Here is a 16934-nt window from a genome sequence, read left to right on the forward strand (position 1 = left end):
CTCAAACACATGTCTGAACCATCCCTGTTTTGTTTTCGTGTTGTAAGCAGAGGCAGGATGAGCTCTACCCTGACATCTGGTGGTGAGTTGTGGGAAAGGACTTCAGGAGCTGATCTCGTTTGCACAGGACACTCACCCCACCTAGCATGAGCCCACAGGAGCCCAAATGGTCACTTTGGCGGCTGTGGGATCCCCAGTTTCTCTGTTATTGGGGCAGGAAGAATAAAGTGTCGTTATCCTGATTATGTGAATCAAGGACAGTAGAACTGTCCTTGGCCTTTTATGACGGAGGGACTCGCCATCAACTAAGTAGCACTCGCTAGGCAAGGGACAAGGATTCCAAAACCCAGTGAATTGAGAGAGTTTGGAGGTTTGTGCCTAGTGATGTGAGCCCCCTTCTGAGGGCCCCAAACACCAATTGCACTTTCTCTCCATTGTGTAATGTCAGAGGTAATTTTGATTCTATTAGGAGTTTGGTTACAGACTGCAGAGCTGACGTCACTTTGGGTTCACGGTGCCCCAGCTCTGAGGCCCCCCTACTACTTAACACAGTATTCAGTGATTTCAACTTGTCATAGGGGAGCTTCAGTGCCCCGCTGGTGGGGGGCTTGACCCGGTTTTGCATTGTGTTACTGGGAGGGAACTCCTAGATACTGAATCCAGCCCCTGTTGTGGCCAACTCTGATGGGCAGAAGGGTTACACTGTAAACACATTTTTAGGATTTGTTCCCCTCCCACTTCACAGCTTTTTGCTGTAAATGGGTCTCTTTTACACAAAGACACAAGACCTAGGTTCTCACAAACCATTTTTTTTTCATTTAAAAGTCATACAGCTTCTTGAAAACAAACCCAGAGGCTCCATTAAAACTTTTAGCTCACTTAATGGCCAGAGACCTTCTAACAGAAACACAGATAATCACAAAGCCCTTTTCATTCGATTTTTTAAAATCTACAGCAGCCAAGTTTTATATTGCAAGTTTGTCCCTTCATCATTCTCTCAATTAATCCTTTTAGATTTCTTACAAATAGACTGTTTCTTAAGCAGGGTTCTGTCACTTTTTGTGTGGACCAGACGGTCAATGTAATGCTGTAAGCAGGCATCTTCCAGTTTGGTCATTGTCTTTAAAACAAGGTCAGGGTCTCCACTGAATTGCACAGCATTTCTCAAGGTCACCCCTTGCGCTAAATGTTCTTGGGTTAGGCACAGACATTGCATAACATAACCTATGGCAATAATAGTGTTCAATAAGCTTTCCAAACACAGCTCAGCACACAGGCCCCAGAGCTTGCAGTTTCTATCCATTGAAGTCCAAGTCACACAGTCATGGTGCCATTGGGCTGGGGCATCTATGACACAGCCCTCACCATTTTCAAAAAGCTTTTCCCTAAGACAGTGATGAAGAACAGCATAAACAGCAACGCGTACAATAGTCCGCATAACATTTTTACGCTCGTGACGTGGCACTGGCTCAGCGAGTTCCATGCCAAGCCTCTCCTAAACTCCTCGTAGCCGTCCTCCTCGGAGTCATCTTCAACAATTTCTAGCGGCGTTGAGCAAAAACAAGGCGGGCCTAGTTCACCTTCGCTGCTTGATGCAACGCCGTCCAGGGCCTCCGGGTCCTCTGGAAAGGCATCGTCAAGCTGTCGAGAGATTTTCAGACAAGAAACAAGAGTAAGTTCCCACTCCTTGTTTTTAGATTTACACAACCCCTGGTTCCTAACCTCATTACACCCAATCATCGACCGTCGCTTCTTAATCATTCATGTACCTGAGCTATGTCTTTTCCATTCACCTTGTCTGCCAGTGCCTCCCCCAAGCCATGATCGCCTTCCTCCTCCAGGGTGGCGGATGACGAGAGGCCACCATGCTCATCGGGGTGTCTCATGAGCAGTTGGGCTTCAGGTTCGGATTCTGGCATATCCATCAATGGCTGGGCCAAAGGAATCCCCTTGGCTTCTCTCTCATCCTCTTCAGAACTGTCGCTGCTGTAGCGCTTTCTCCACACAACTCCAAAGGTCCTCGGGGCTAAAACAAAGTCTGAAGTTCTCACAGGGGTGGTAAAGGAGTCCACGTTTCCTCTCAGCCTTTCCACAATTTCTAAAACATGTCTTCTTGGTAAGAGATGGCCTCCTCTTCCCAGCGCTGGGACTTATGAGGCGATGGTTCTGCACTCTGATTGGCAGAGGACATTGGAAGGAGTCCTTCGAGGGGTCACATGACCCTCTTCTGGGTGGTTGAGCCCATCCCAGAACCCACCCTATTTTGGTTGAATCTCCTTTTGGGGCTGTCCTCTGTGGCCAAAACCCATCGCGATTGGTAGAGGGTGGTGGGAGGAGTTCTTAGAGGGGTCACACGAGCCACCTCCTGACGGGTCACCCTGCCCCAGAATTCCCCCCAATTGGGCAAATCTCCTCTCGGGGTGGTCTCCAGCGGCTGAAACCCCTGCTGATTGGTAGAGGGCAGTGGGAGGAGTTCTTAGAGGGGTCACACAAACCCCGGAACTCCCCCTGATTGGTCAAATCTTCTCTCGAAGCGTTCCTGTGGGGGCAGAATCCATCCTGATCAGCAGAGGACAGTGGGAGGAGTTCTTACAGGGGTCACATGACACACCTTGCTTCCGGACATGTGTCCACCTTGACCCTGGAAGTAATACTCCCAAGAGGTGGGACTTCCAGTGACCTGTGTGCAGGGCTTACGGGGTCAAGGGGTGGGGTTAACGTTTGATTGATGGTAGGGCTCTTATACTACTCGCTCCCGCTACCCAAAATTGGAACAAAAGAGACGAAAATACTGGAGAGAAAGAAAGGAATGTTTTAAATGTTTTGAATTCTTGTATTGTCCTGTAAATTCTTTTCCCCAAATTAATTCAAAACGTTAAATTGTATTTTTTATTTTTCTATGTTTTGTTGTTGTTTTATAACAGAATACAGCAACTATAATACTGGCCAGTATTATGCTTTTATCAATAGAATACAACAACCATAACAGTGGCCCGTATTAGCCATTCTCCTACTGCTCAGATGCTGTAAGGGAGAGAAGGCTCAGGCCCTGTAAAGTAGGCTGGGTTGATTTTTTATGACTCCAAGTGTTTTTATTACACATCAGGACATCTAGTCACTCTGATGGACATGCAGCCTCTGGACAAGCTCAGAGATAAGCATGTACATTACACTGCTTGCTCAGGGGTCATTACTATAGAAACAGCCAAGTACTGGCCCAGATCCTCAAATACACCTGAGCTTTAGACTCTGGGTTGTTCTAAATTATGCTGTCTTGTAACAGCCATTGCTGTACGGGAGATTGCTGTAGCACCGGGGTCGGCAACGTTTGGCATGCAACCCCCGAGGGTAAGCCCCCTGGCGGGCCAGGCCAGTTTGTTTACCTGTCGCGTCCACAGCTTTGGCCGATCGCGGATCCCACTGGCCGCAGTTCCCCACTGCAGGCCAACGGGGGCTGCAGGAAGCCGTGGCCAGCACATCCCTCGCCCCGCGCTGCTTCCCGCAGTAAAACAGAAGGTTTATTAGATGACAGGAACATGGTCTAATACAGAGCTTGTAGGTGTCGAGAACCGGACCTTTCAGCTGGGTCCATTTTGAGGGGCAGTGAGCCAGACAACCACGTCTGCCCTTCACTCCATGTCCCAGCCAGCCCCAAACTGAAACTCCCTCCAGCCCCTCCTCCTCTGGGCTTTGTCCCTTTCCCCGGCCAGGAGGGCACCTGATTCCCTTTTTCTCCAACCCTTAGGTCTCACCTTGCAGGGGGGAAGGGCCCAGGCCATCAGTTGCCAGGAAACAGGGTGTCGGCCATTCTCTGTGTCCAGACCCCTGCACGCACCTGCCCTCTAGGGATCTAGATCTAGGGATCAGTCCAGCCAGCCTTGACGTCCCTCTCCGCGGAGCTGGGAATGCACCTGGAGCTGCCAGCCCAGTCCTGTCTACTCAGCGAACGGCTTGCTGCTGCTCTTTCCCGGGTCTCCTCCTCCCTCCCCAGCCCTGGAGCTAGACTAACACCCACACACAGGCCTACTGTGCCCATGGCTGTACAGCGGCTGCAGGGCTGCAGCCATCGCGTCCTGGACATATTCAAGGGGAGCCCGATGGGATTGGCCAGGCAAGGAGGGCATGAGCCCTGCCCAGCTAGGATGGGGCACCATCCCCAGGCTGCTGCATCAAAGCCAGCCCTGGCTAGGAGCAATTCTGCAACCCAGGAGAGATTCTGCAACCATCCGCCTGCTGGAGAAAGACATCAAGGTGAACTTGTCCTAGCTTGGAACTCCCTGTAGCCAATGGGATACATTTGGGTTAGGAAAAAGAAAAGGACTTGTGGCACCTTAGAGACTAACCAATTTATTTGCGCATAAGCTAAAGCTCACTTCATCGGATGCTTGTGCTCAAATAAATTGGTTAGTCTCTAAGGTGCCAGAAGTACGCCTTTTCTTTTTACGAATACAGACTAACATGGCTGCTACTCTGAAACCTGTCATGATTTGGGTTAGGGTGAATATATGTCAAGAAGACAAAACCACTCCTTGAGAGGGGCATGGCAGTGAGCTAGGCCCAGCCTGAGGGCCTCAGAGACACCCTTGTCCCACCCTCTCTGCCTAGCTTCGGAACAGTCTAGGGGGTTCTCTGTGTGTGAAATTCCTCTCACTCTGCCTTCATTACCGGGGCTGGAGGGGGGCTGGACTATTTAGCTGCATGCAGCACATTGGCTTCTTGGGGTGAAGTCCCATCACAGAGAGGTGCACACAGGGCTAGGGAATGGGCAGCTCCCTCAGACAGTCATAGTAGTCCCTGAATCACACATGCACCACGAAGGGCCCATGAGAGTGCTGAGTCCTGAGAGCACCACGGCTCCAGCTGGACTGGATCTCCTAGCTCTCCCCCTTCCCCCAGAAGGTGGGGGTGAGCAGCTCTCAGATCACAAGGGATGCTTTGCCAGCTTATACAAGGCTATTGGAATGCATGGTTTATTGGTGGGAGAAAATGACCTAGAGAGCTGAAGTTTATGGGCCAACAGGCTTTGCAGTCTGCACTGGGTTTGCGTGCTGACGCACACCGTCGGTGAGACCAGGGACAGAACACGCACAGGGCTGTGGACAGCTCTGGCCCATGGGCTGGGCTGGGCTCAGAAGCATCCAGCGGAAGGAAGGCTTCGGTATTTCACTAGAAGGGGAAATAGGTCAGAGGCGAATTGCCGATTGGAGCTGGCTCGCTCGTGTTGGCAGGCCCCGCCCTTTACAGACACGCGACTCCATCCTCGTGTCCATGCTCCCCGAGCCCTTTAAAACAAGGGTAGCCAAAGGCAATGTTTCCATGGCTGCCCCAAGGAGCTTGGCTGCTGGAGGTTACAGGACATAGGCAGCAATGCTCTACCTTGAACCAAGCGGCTAAGCCAGGAGCATGACATGCCAGAGACCCAAGGTCTCCACCAGCCACACCACCTACGAAAGATGATGCAGCTGGATTCTTTGCAAACTGAGCAAGGCCCTCAGGTCCTCTCACCCACCCTCTCCTGCTCCCTGGGCCTCCCTGCAGATGCTGCTGACTCTGCATTCCAGTGCTGGGGAATGGCAATGCTGGATGGAGACTCCCCTACTGGGGCTGTGCAGGAAGGTCTAGCAGTGTGGGAGCATTTATCGTGGATCAGTGCTCCTGCTCTGTGGCTGATTATCAGCTTCAGTGACCAATTTCTTGCTCTAACAGCACCCAGAGAGCACAGGATTTGCTGTGCTAGCTCACTGCAGCGCCCGAAAGCCAGGTATCCTGTCTCCATAGTCAGAGGCTTCGAGGAAGGTACCAGAGACCCTGCAGTGTGTAATTATGGAATAACCTTCTCTTTGGGGAATGTGCCCCCCTGTAGTCAGTGGCTGGCTCCTGCCCTGTGGAGATGGTTTTATAGTCCTGGTGTCTCCTGCCCTCTCTAGCTGGTGATATTTGGATCATCCATATATATGTCTCATCCTTTTTTGAATCCCACTAGACATTTGGCCCCCTCAATATCCTGTGGCAGTTAGTTCCGCTGGTGAATTATGTGTTGTTAAGAAAGCCTTTCATTGGTAAGTCCTGAAAGCCCAAGGTGCCAAGGCGGCTGTGACTGGCTCATGGCTGCTGTGTTCCCTGTGGGAGGGTCAGAGGGGCATCATTCAGGCTGCCTGCCCGCACCCTCGGGTAGAAGTATGGCCACAGGGGCTCCAAGAAGATGCCACTGAAGGTGTAGATGTGACAGCTGCCAGTCACGTTGTAGAAGGACACCTCTCCGGCCTCAAAGTCCAGGAGGATGCCAATCTGCCGAGGCTTCGCTCTCAGCATAAGCTCGGGCAGGGGGGAAGTGAGCGCTGCATACTCATCCCCATTGTACAGCCACACCGTCCCGAAACCAGTCGCTGGTGAGGGCGTGAAAATTCCCTGCCTGCTCACACACTCCTCATAGACCCCCAGTGTCCAACATGGTTTGTCCCCCACTTCCACCTCCCAGTAGTGCATCCCGTCTGTGAACCGCTGCCGGCCCAGGATGCAGGTGCACGTGTCAAACCGCTTGGGGTTACTGGGGACGTCCCGCCTCTTCTTGCCCACCCTCACGCTCCGCTGATCCCGGGACAAGAGCAGGTAGGCATTGGCTGTGTTGGGGTCCAGTCACATGCGCTAGGGACAGAAAGAGAATCACATGGTGCATCCCATTAGTGTCTGTTGGTTACTTATGTCCTGCCCTTTCCTAGCACCTCCCTCAGAGGTGCTGTATAGAATCATAGAATCATAGAATATCAGGGTTGGAAGGGACCCCAGAAGGTCATCTAGTCCAACCCCCTGCTCAAAGCAGGACCAATTCCCAGTTAAATCATCCCAGCCAGGGCTTTGTCAAGCCTGACCTTAAAAACCTTTAAGGAAGGAGATTCTACCACCTCCCTAGGTAACGCATTCCAGTGTTTCACCACCCTCTTAGTGAAAAAGTTTTTCCTAATATCCAATCTAAACCTCCCCCACTGCAACTTGAGACCATTACTCCTCGTTCTGTCATCTGCTACCATTGAGAACAGTCTAGAGCCATCCTCTTTGGAACCCCCTTTCAGGTAGTTGAAAGCAGCTATCAAATCCCCCCTCATTCTTCTCTTCTGCAGGCTAAACAATCCCAGCTCCCTCAGCCTCTCCTCATAACTCATGTGTTCCAGTCCCCTAATCATTTTTGTTGCCCTTCGCTGGACTCTCTCCAATTTATCCACATCCTTCTTGAAGTGTGGGGCCCAAAACTGGACACAGTACTCCAGATGAGGCCTCACCAATGTCGAATAGAGGGGAAGGATCACGTCCCTCGATCTGCTCGCTATGCCCCTACTTATACATCCCAAAATGCCATTGGCCTTCTTGGCAACAAGGGCACACTGCTGACTCATATCCAGCTTCTCGTCCACTGTCACCCCTAGGTCCTTTTCCGCAGAACTGCTGCCTAGCCATTCGGTCCCTAGTCTGTAGCTGTGCATTGGGTTCTTCCGTCCTAAGTGCAGGACCCTGCACTTATCCTTATTGAACCTCATCAGATTCCTTTTGGCCCAATCTTCCAATTGGTCTAGGTCCTTCTGTATCCTATCCCGCCCCTCCAGCGTATCTACCACTCCTCCCAGTTTAGTATCATCCGCAAATTTGCTGAGAGTGCAATCCACACCATCCTCCAGATCATTTATGAAGATATTGAATAAAACCGGCCCCAGGACCGACCCTTGGGGCACTCCACTTGATACCGGCTGCCAACTAGACATGGAGCCATTGATCACTACCCGTTGAGCCCGACAATTTAGCCAGCTTTCTACCCACCTTATAGTGCATTCATCCAGCCCGTACTTCCTTAACTTGCTGACAAGAATACTATGGGAGACCGTGTCAAAAGCTTTGCTAAAGTCAAGAAACAATACATCCACTGCTTTCCCTTCATCCACAGAACCAGTAATCTCATCATAAAAGGCGATTAGATTAGTCAGGCATGACCTTCCCTTGGTGAATCCATGCTGGCTGTTCCTGATCACTTTCCTCTCATGCAAGTGCTTCAGGATTGATTCTTTGAGGACCTGCTCCATGATTTTTCCAGGGACTGAGGTGAGGCTGACTGGCCTGTAGTTCCCAGGATCTTCCTTCTTCCCTTTTTTAAAGATTGGCACTACATTAGCCTTTTTCCAGTCATCCGGGACTTCCCCGGTTCGCCACGAGTTTTCAAAGATAATGGCCAGTGGCTCTGCAATCACAGCCGCCAATTCCTTCAGCACTCTCGGATGCAACTCGTCCGGCCCCATGGACTTGTGCACGTCCAGCTTTTCTAAATAGTCCCTAACCGCCTCTATCTCCACAGAGGGCTGGCCATCTCTTCCGCATTTTGTGATGCCCAGCGCAGCAGTCTGGGAGCTGACCTTGTTAGTGAAAACAGAGGCAAAAAAAGCATTGAGTACATTAGCTTTTTCCACATCCTCTGTCACTAGGTTGCCTCCCTCATTCAGTAAGGGGCCCACACATTCCTTGGCTTTCTTCTTGTTGCCAACATACCTGAAGAAACCCTGGAATGAATCCAGCCCCAACCCCCAGGAGCTGGGTCGGTGTCATTATCCCCGTATGACTGAGGCACGGGGGGGTGCGGGGAATTGCCCTCAGTCACACAGGGAGTCAGCTGCAAAGCCAGGAGGAGTCCTGACTCTCCATCTCCTGATCTAAACAGTAGACAACCCTCCCTCACAGATCCAGGAATAGAACCCAGGAGTGCTGACTCCCACCCCCAGCGCCCCCACTCATACCCACTAGACCTTGAAGTGTAACTTACAAATGCAAATTTTTTTTGGTTACCTAACCTACTTCTTATTCTGCCAATCGCTCAGACAAACAAGTTTGTTTACATTGAGGGGAGATACTGCTGCCTGCTTCTTATTTACAATGTCACCTGAAAGTGAGAAGGCATGGAACTTTTGTAGCCAGCGTTGCAAGGTATTTACATGCTAAATATGCTAAACATTCATATTCCCCTTCATGCTTCAGCCACCATTCCAGAGGACATGCTTCCATGCTGATGATGCTCATTAAAAAAATAATGCATCAATTACATTTGTGACTGGACTCCTTGGGGGGAGAATTGTATGTTTCCTACCCTGTTTTACCCACATTCTGCACATATTTCATGTTATAGCAGTCTCGGATGATGACCCAGCACATGTTCTTTTTAAGATTTCACTGCAGATTTGACAAAACGCAAAGAAGGTACCGATGTGAGATTTCTAAAAATAGCTACAGCACTCGACCCAAGGTTTAAAATTCTGAAGTGCCTTCCAAAATCTGAGAGGGACAAGGTATGGAGCATGCTTTTAGAAGCCTTAAAAGAGCAACACTCTGATACAGAAACTACAGAACCCAAACCACCAAAAAAGAAAATCAACCTCCTGGTGGCATCTGACTCAGATGATGAAAATGAACATGTGTCAGTCCACGCTGCTTTGGATTGTTATCAAAAGCAGAGCCCCTCATCAGCATGGAAGCATGTCCTCTGGAATGGTGATTGCAACATGAAGGGACATATGAATCTTTAGCATATCTGGCACAAAAATATCTTTCAACGCCAGCGACAACAGTGCCATGGGAACACCTGTTCTCACTTTCGGGTGTCATTGTAAACAAGAAGCAGGCAGCATTATTTTCTGCAAATTGTAACCAACCTTGTTTGTCTGAGCGATTGGCTGACCAAGAAGTAGGACTGAGTGGATTTATAAGCTCTAAAGTTTTACATTGTTTTATTTTTGAACGCAATTTTTATATATATATATATATATATATATATATATATATATATATATATATATATATATAATTCTACATTTGTAAGCTCAACTTTCATGGTAAAGAGACTGCACTACAGTACTTGTATGAGGTGAATTGAAAATAGTTTTTTTTTGTTTTTTACAGTTCAATTATTTATAATCAAAAATAAATATACAGTGAGCACTGTACACTCTTTATTCTGTGTTGTAATTGAAATTAATAGATTTGAAAATGTAGTAAACATCCAAAAATATTTAAAAGAAATGGTATTCTATTGTTGTTTAACAGCACAATTAATCGCGTAATTCTTTTTTGAATCGCACGGTTTATTTTTTGAATCGCGCAGTTAATCGCAATTATTTTTTTTAATTGCTTGACAGCCCTAATTTTAATATGGCTAATGTAAACATATACATCCAGGAACAAAACCTGTAGGCCTTAGTTAGAGGATGGGGGACTCTATCCTGGGAAGCAGTGACTCTGAAAAAGATTTGGGGGTAGAAGTGAATAAGTAGTTGAACATGAGCTCCCAGTGTGATACAGTGACCAAAATAGCTAGAGTGATCCTGGGATGCCTAAATAGGGGAATCTCGAGTAGGAGTAAAGAGGTTACTGTACCTCAATAGTGGCACCAGTGTGATCCCTACTGTGTCCAGTTGTGGTATCCACAATTCAAAAAGGATGTTTATAAATTGGAGGGTTCAGAAAAGAGCCACAAGCATGATTAAAGGACTGGAAAACATGACTTATAGCGATGCAGGCAAGAAGCTCAATCTATTTATCTTAACAAAGAGAAGGTTAAGGGTTGATTTGATTACAGTCTCCAAGTACCTACATGGGGAACAAATATTTAATAATGGGCTCTTCAATCTACCGGCGATTGGTATAACATGGAAGTTGAAGCTAAACAAATTCAGACTGGAAAAAAGGTGTAAATGATTGACAGTGAGGGTAATTAACCATTGGAATAATTTACCAAGGATTGTGATGGATTCTCCATCACTGACCATTTTAAAATCCAGATTGGGTGTTTTCCGACAAGATCTGCTCTAGGGATTATTTTTGGGAAGCTCCAGAAGACCAGACTAGATGATCCCTTCTGTCACTGGAATCTATGAATCTATGATTTGCCTAATTTTGAGACAACGCCGGAGCCAGTAGCCCTGGGGATGATGGAGAAAGGAAGGGAGAATTGAGGCTGTGCAGCTCAAGCCAACAACCCTAATCCAATGACTGCTTCATCTTGAGCAGATACTTTTGAATAACAAATTCCCTTCCAAACTGAGGTGGCACCCCCTCTTCTCTCCCCCAGCTGATACACTGGAAAGGGCCTAGGATGTCTGGCTGCAACAGGCCCAAGGATCACAGCCCTTCAACAGCTGCACCAGGCCCGGGGCTCGCAGCCCTTCAGCCTCTAGGCTGGGCCCGGGACACGCAGCCCTTCACCCTCTAGGCTGGGCCTAGGGCTCGCAACACTTCAGCCTCTAGGCTGGGCCCAGGGCTCGCAGCCCTTCAGCGTCTGCGCCGGGTCTGGGGCTCGCAGCCCTTCAGCATCTCCACCTGCCTGCAACTCACAGCCCTTCTGCTCAGCTCTTTGGGACTCAGCCCCAGCCACTGAAAAGTTGGAATTCTTTTTTAAGCAGAAAGTGGATTTGTGCCCATGACTCAAAAGCTGCAGGACAGATTCTGTCCCAGCCTGGCCCCGAGCACAGATTCCCCTGGGATTTGGCTGAGATGGGAGAGGAGGAACATCAGTGTCTGAGGGGATCTGGAGAGCAGCGCAGGACAGGGGTTGAGAGAGATGCTCTCTCTCAGCTTTGCTGCCAGGACTCTGAGTTGTCTGTAGCTCATATCTGGAGGCTGGGCACTGCCTGACTGCGAGACAGGCTGATGGCACTGCTCTACTCACCGAGACAGGCTGTGTTCTTGGAGCAGAGCTCTTCCTTGCACAGGATCAGACCCTGCCTCATGGTGTCCTTACCTTTCCTGAGTTGGCGTTTATATTCCCTAGCCCTGGGCATGTTTCACTGGCCCTCATTTTCCCTAATAAGGGAGGGGTTTGCTCCTTCCTCTCTTCCCGAAGCCCTGAGGGTCGTCCAGCCCTGCTGAGCTCTCGATGGTTCCCTTGGCCTTGGCCTCACAGCCTATCACGTTTCCCACTTCTGGTTTGGAAGAAACGTGCCTGCGAACATACAGCCGGTCTGGGCTTGGCGAGATGCCGGGTGAGGCCAGTGCAGGGTCTCAGGAAGGGCCATTTTCCAGTTACATAATTTCGCAGAATTTAATGGGACATTGGACCATCAAGTCTGACTTCTTGTATAACACAGGCTAGACAGTCCTTCCACCCTGACACCCCTTCCACCTGGACACCCCAACACCCCAATGGTAGGGAATCTACAAGTTTAAAAATATTGACGAAGTTTGAAAGCTTCAGCTCTTCTCCAGGCTGCTCCTTCCCATAGCAAGAGCCTCACAGAGAGCCTGAAAAGAGAGAGAGAGAGAGAGAGAGAGAGAGAGAGTGAGTCAGGAATGACAACAATACTGGCGGGGAAGGTACTACATTTATAAACAGCAGGTCCTGCTGTAATGTCACATGCTATGCTTGAGTTATGTCAAGGTTACAGAAGATGACGACCATGTTTTCAGAGTCAGAAGCCCAGGCATCAAATAGAAGGGTTGAGCCACTGGCTAGACCAGTACAGTTAAAGTGAGGCACCCTCGTGTTGAGGCAGTTATGCTGGTATAGGAGTGCTAGTCCTGGGATCGCTATTCCTATAGGAGAAGCGGAATAAGCTCCACGGGTATAAAGATGTAGAACTGCAACCACACTAGGCCCTGGTCCACACTAGGAGTTGAGGTCAAATTTAGCAGCGTTAAATCGATTTAACCCTGCACCCGTCCACACGATGAAGCCCCAACAGTTATTTTCTGGTGTGGGAATAAAGTCCCTTCCTGCAGCTTTTGAAACAGACCAGAGTTCCTGAAGATGCGAGTGTCGTGTACCTTTCCCGGCCATCCCACGTTGGTGTTGGTGAAACGTCCCTTGTGATCCACCAGTGCTTGTAGCACTATTGAAAAGTACCCCTTGTGGTTTATGTACTCGCCGGCTTCGTGCTCTGGTGCCAAGATAGGGATATGGGTTCCGTCTATGGCCCCACCACAGTTAGGGAATCCCATTGCAGCAAAACCATCCACTATGACCTGCACATTTCCCAGGGTCACTACCCTTGATATCAGCAGATCTTTGATTGTGTTGGCTACTTGCATCCCAGCAGCCCCCACGGTAGATTTGCCCACTCCAAATTGATTCCCGACTGACCGGTAGCTGTCTGGCGTTGCAAGCTTCCACAGGGCTATTGCCACTTGCTTCTCAACTGTGTGGGCTGCTCTCATCTTGGTATTCTTGTGCCTCAGAGCAGGGGAAAGCAAGTCACAAAGTTCCATGAAAGTGCCCTTACGCATGCGAAAGTTTCGCAACCCCTGGGAATCATCCCAGACCTGCAACACTATGCAGTCCCACCAGTCTGTGCTTGTTTCTCAGGCCCAGAATCGGCATTCTACCGCATGAACCTGCCCCATTAGCACCATGATGCCCACATTGCCGGGGCCCGTGCTTTGAGAGAAGTCTGTGTCCATGTCCTCATCACTCATGTCACCACGCTGACGTTGCCTACTTGTCCAGTATCGCTTTGCCAGGTTCTGGTGCTGCATATACTGCTGGATAAGGCGTGTGGTGTTTAATGTGCTCCTAATTGCCAAAGTGATCTGAGCGGGCTCCATGCTTGCCGTGGTATGGCGTCTGCACAGGTAACTCAAGAAAAAAGGCGCAAAACGATTGTCTGCCCTTGCTTTCCTGGAGGGAGGGAGGGAACGGGGGCCTGACGATATGTACCCAGAACCACCCGTGACAATGTTTTAGCCCCATCAGGCACTGGGATTTCTACCCAGAATTCAAATGGGCGGCAGAGACTGCGGGAACTGTGGGATAGCCACCCACAGTGCAATGCTCCGGAAGTCGACGGTTGCCTCGGTACTGTGGACACATTCCACCGACTACATGCACTTAGAGCATTTGTGTGGGGACACACACAATCAACTATATAAAAACGCTTTCCACAAAACCGACTTCTATAAATTCGACCTAATTTCGTAGTGTAGACATACCCTTAGAGACTAACCAATTTATCTGAGCATAAGCTTTCGTGAGCTACAGCTCACTTTATCGGATGCATTCAGTGGAAAATACAGTGAGGAGATTTATATACACCCAGAACATGAAAAAATGGGTGATATCATATACACTGTAAGGAGAGGGATCACTTAAGATGAGCTATTACCAGCAGGAGAGCGGGGCGGAGAAAACCTTTTGTAGTGATAATCAAGGTGGGCCATTTCCAGCAGTTAACAGGAACGTCCCAGGAGCAGTGGGGGGTGGAGGAAGACACTGGCAAGAAGATTTTGAATGGCCCCTAACTTTGAGACACCGGGGGCCTAGATTTCAGAGGTGCTAAATACCCGCAGCTCCCAGGGGGCTTGTGGGCACTTAGGGTGTGTCTACACTGCAGTTACATGCCCACGGCTGGCCCGGGCCACCTGACTCCGGCTCACAGGGCTCGAGCTGAGCAGCTGTTTATTTGTGGTGCAGACATTCTGGCTTGGGCTGGAGCCCGAGCTCTGGGAACCTCCCACCTCGCATCGTCCTAGAGTCGAAGCTCCAGCCTGAGCCCCAAAGGCTACACCGCAGCTAAACAGCCCCTTAGCCCGAGCCCCGGGAGCTGGAGTCAGCTGGCCTGGGCCAGCCACAGGTGTGTAATTGAAAATCAGCCCCCAGCCGTCTCTGGGTGGGCACCAAAACCTGAAGCATCCAGTGCTGGCCATTTACTCCCTACTGAATCCCTGGACCTGAACTCCATGGGCGAAGCCACATTGCCTGGTCTGCGTTTGGCTCTAGGCTACATCTACTGGGAGCCTAGCAGGTCCTCTAGGTTTGATGTATCGTGAGGGCAGCACCTGGCTCTGGGAAGGCTCAGTAATTGGATGAGTCTGTTCAATTACATGGATCTGCTTCTGGCCAGGTTGCCGCTTGCATTTTGCTTGGGTCTGTAAAATGAAATGAAATCAAAGTGGCTGGTGGAAGCAGCGCAATGAACATTTAAAAAGAATCAGTGGCAGAGCTAATAGTGGGCTGGGGGGCAACTGCCCCCCTCACCAGCCATTAGGTATACGTGTGGCGCCTTTTCAAGCCAATAGGTATAACTGAAGGTGGAACCACCAATGACCCAGCTGCCTCCTGGTTCCACCACGGCTCAAAATGTAGCTCCGCTGATGCTAAGAATCCAGAGTCTATTGAGCAGGAACATGGGACAGACAGCACCCTTGCTTGGAGAACCCATGCTTTGCAAAATGAGACATGGACTTTCATTCACCCTGCACTGAATTGCATCCACTTCTGGAGTGGAGCGTAGTAGCTGCATAACAACACATGGATTGCTCGCCCAGCACTGAAATACAAATACCTCTGGGGTGGAGCGCAGCAGCATATCATAGAACATGAGGGTTGGAAGGGACCTCAGGAGATCATCTAGTCCAACCCCCTGCTCAAAGCAGGGACAATCCCCAGTTTTTGCCCCAGATCCCTAAATGGCTCCCCCTCAAGGATTGAACTCACAACCCTAGGTTTAGCAGGTCAATGCTCAAACCACTGAGCTATCCCTCCCCCCCCACATCACAATACAGGGATCACTCACCTGGCATTGAAATGCAGACAGCTCTGGATGGAGCATAGCTGATGTGCAACAGCACTCAACAACACTACACAGGGATCACCCACCCAGCACTGAAATGATGCCACCTCTGGGGTAGGAATGCAGCAGCTGTTCAACAGCCACAGAGAGACACTACTCACAGTTTAGAGCAGGATGTGAAGAAGACTCTCACTTCCATTCGAAAGCTCTGGGGGAGTTCACAGAAACAGACCATGCTGTTAACCTGAGCTGAACAGCAGCCAGGACACAATAAATTGGGTCTGCACTGCGGGTAACCAGACAACAGCTCTGCCATGAGGGATTCGTTCTGATTAATGGAGGGAGGGATGGGGCAGGGAGCCAGTCAAGCTTGGGGAACTAATTCCTTCTCCAGGATGCTTTGCTCCAGGATCTTAGAGCCCAGGCTCTATGGACATTAATTCCTGCACCACCCAGCCGGAAGGGAAGGGCTGGGGCAGGTCTTTGCGCTCCACATGTCACAGGAGGACAAGGCAGAACAAACCATGTCACAGAATGAATCAGTTGCATCGCCTGGACTAGAACCCAGGAATCCTACCTGCCAGCTCTCTGCTCTAACCATTAGACCCCACTCCGCTCGCAGTCAGGATAGACCCCAGGAGTCCTGATTCCTAGACACACACACACACACACACGTTTCTCTAACCCAGTGGTTCTCAACCAGGGTTACGGGTGCCCCTGGGGGTACGCAGAGGTCTTCCGGGGGTACACCAACAGGCTACACAAAAAGTTTTAGCAAAGCCAGGTCCATTCGACCTGCTCCTGTTCCTGGGTACAACACGGGGCCTGGCTGAGGGGGGCTGGGTGCAGGTGGGCGAGGGGCCTGACCGAGGGGGGAGGTGCGTGGAGGGGGGGGCGAGGGGCACTGCTGAGGGGGGGACACTGGTTGGAGGGGGGACTTGCAGCTCACTGGGGGGCCCTGACTGGAGTGGGCTGAGGCCCCACTACCCCAACCCAGTCCTCGCTTTAACCCTGCCCGAGGCCCCCGCCTCCCTCTGCGCCCCACATGACCAGGTGGGGGTTCAGTGGGGACCTGCGTGGCCCTGTCACTGGGCGCCCGCCCCTTGGTGCCCAGGCCCAGCCCTCGCAGCGCCAGAAGTGGGGGGCTGCGGCGTTCGGCCGTCTTCAGCCTTGCAGACATCGACCCGCCAGCACCCCAGTTGCTTTATACTGAAATCAGTCACTGGGGGGGCTGGGCCCGTCCATCAGTGACACAAGGGGGGGCCGGGCCCATCCACCAGTGACTGATTTCAGCGTCACTAGGGGCCGTCGTCCAGCGTCACAGACACTCCCCAGAGCATGGCAGGGAGAGGCCAGGGCGTGCCCAAGGACAGGAGCAGAGCCGGGGCAGGACCCAGGAGTCCT

General features: G+C 50.5%; 1 protein-coding gene across 2 annotated transcripts in view; it reads right to left on the reverse strand.

Moving 5' to 3' along the window:
* Positions 1–16934, reverse strand: part of LOC140900694 (gametocyte-specific factor 1-like) — a 610277-nt gene that overhangs the window by 443870 nt on the left and 149473 nt on the right. The window lies entirely within an intron of this gene.

This window comes from Lepidochelys kempii, chromosome 20 (assembly GCF_965140265.1).
Source record: "Lepidochelys kempii isolate rLepKem1 chromosome 20, rLepKem1.hap2, whole genome shotgun sequence".
In the NCBI taxonomy this organism is placed as follows: domain Eukaryota; kingdom Metazoa; phylum Chordata; order Testudines; family Cheloniidae; genus Lepidochelys; species Lepidochelys kempii.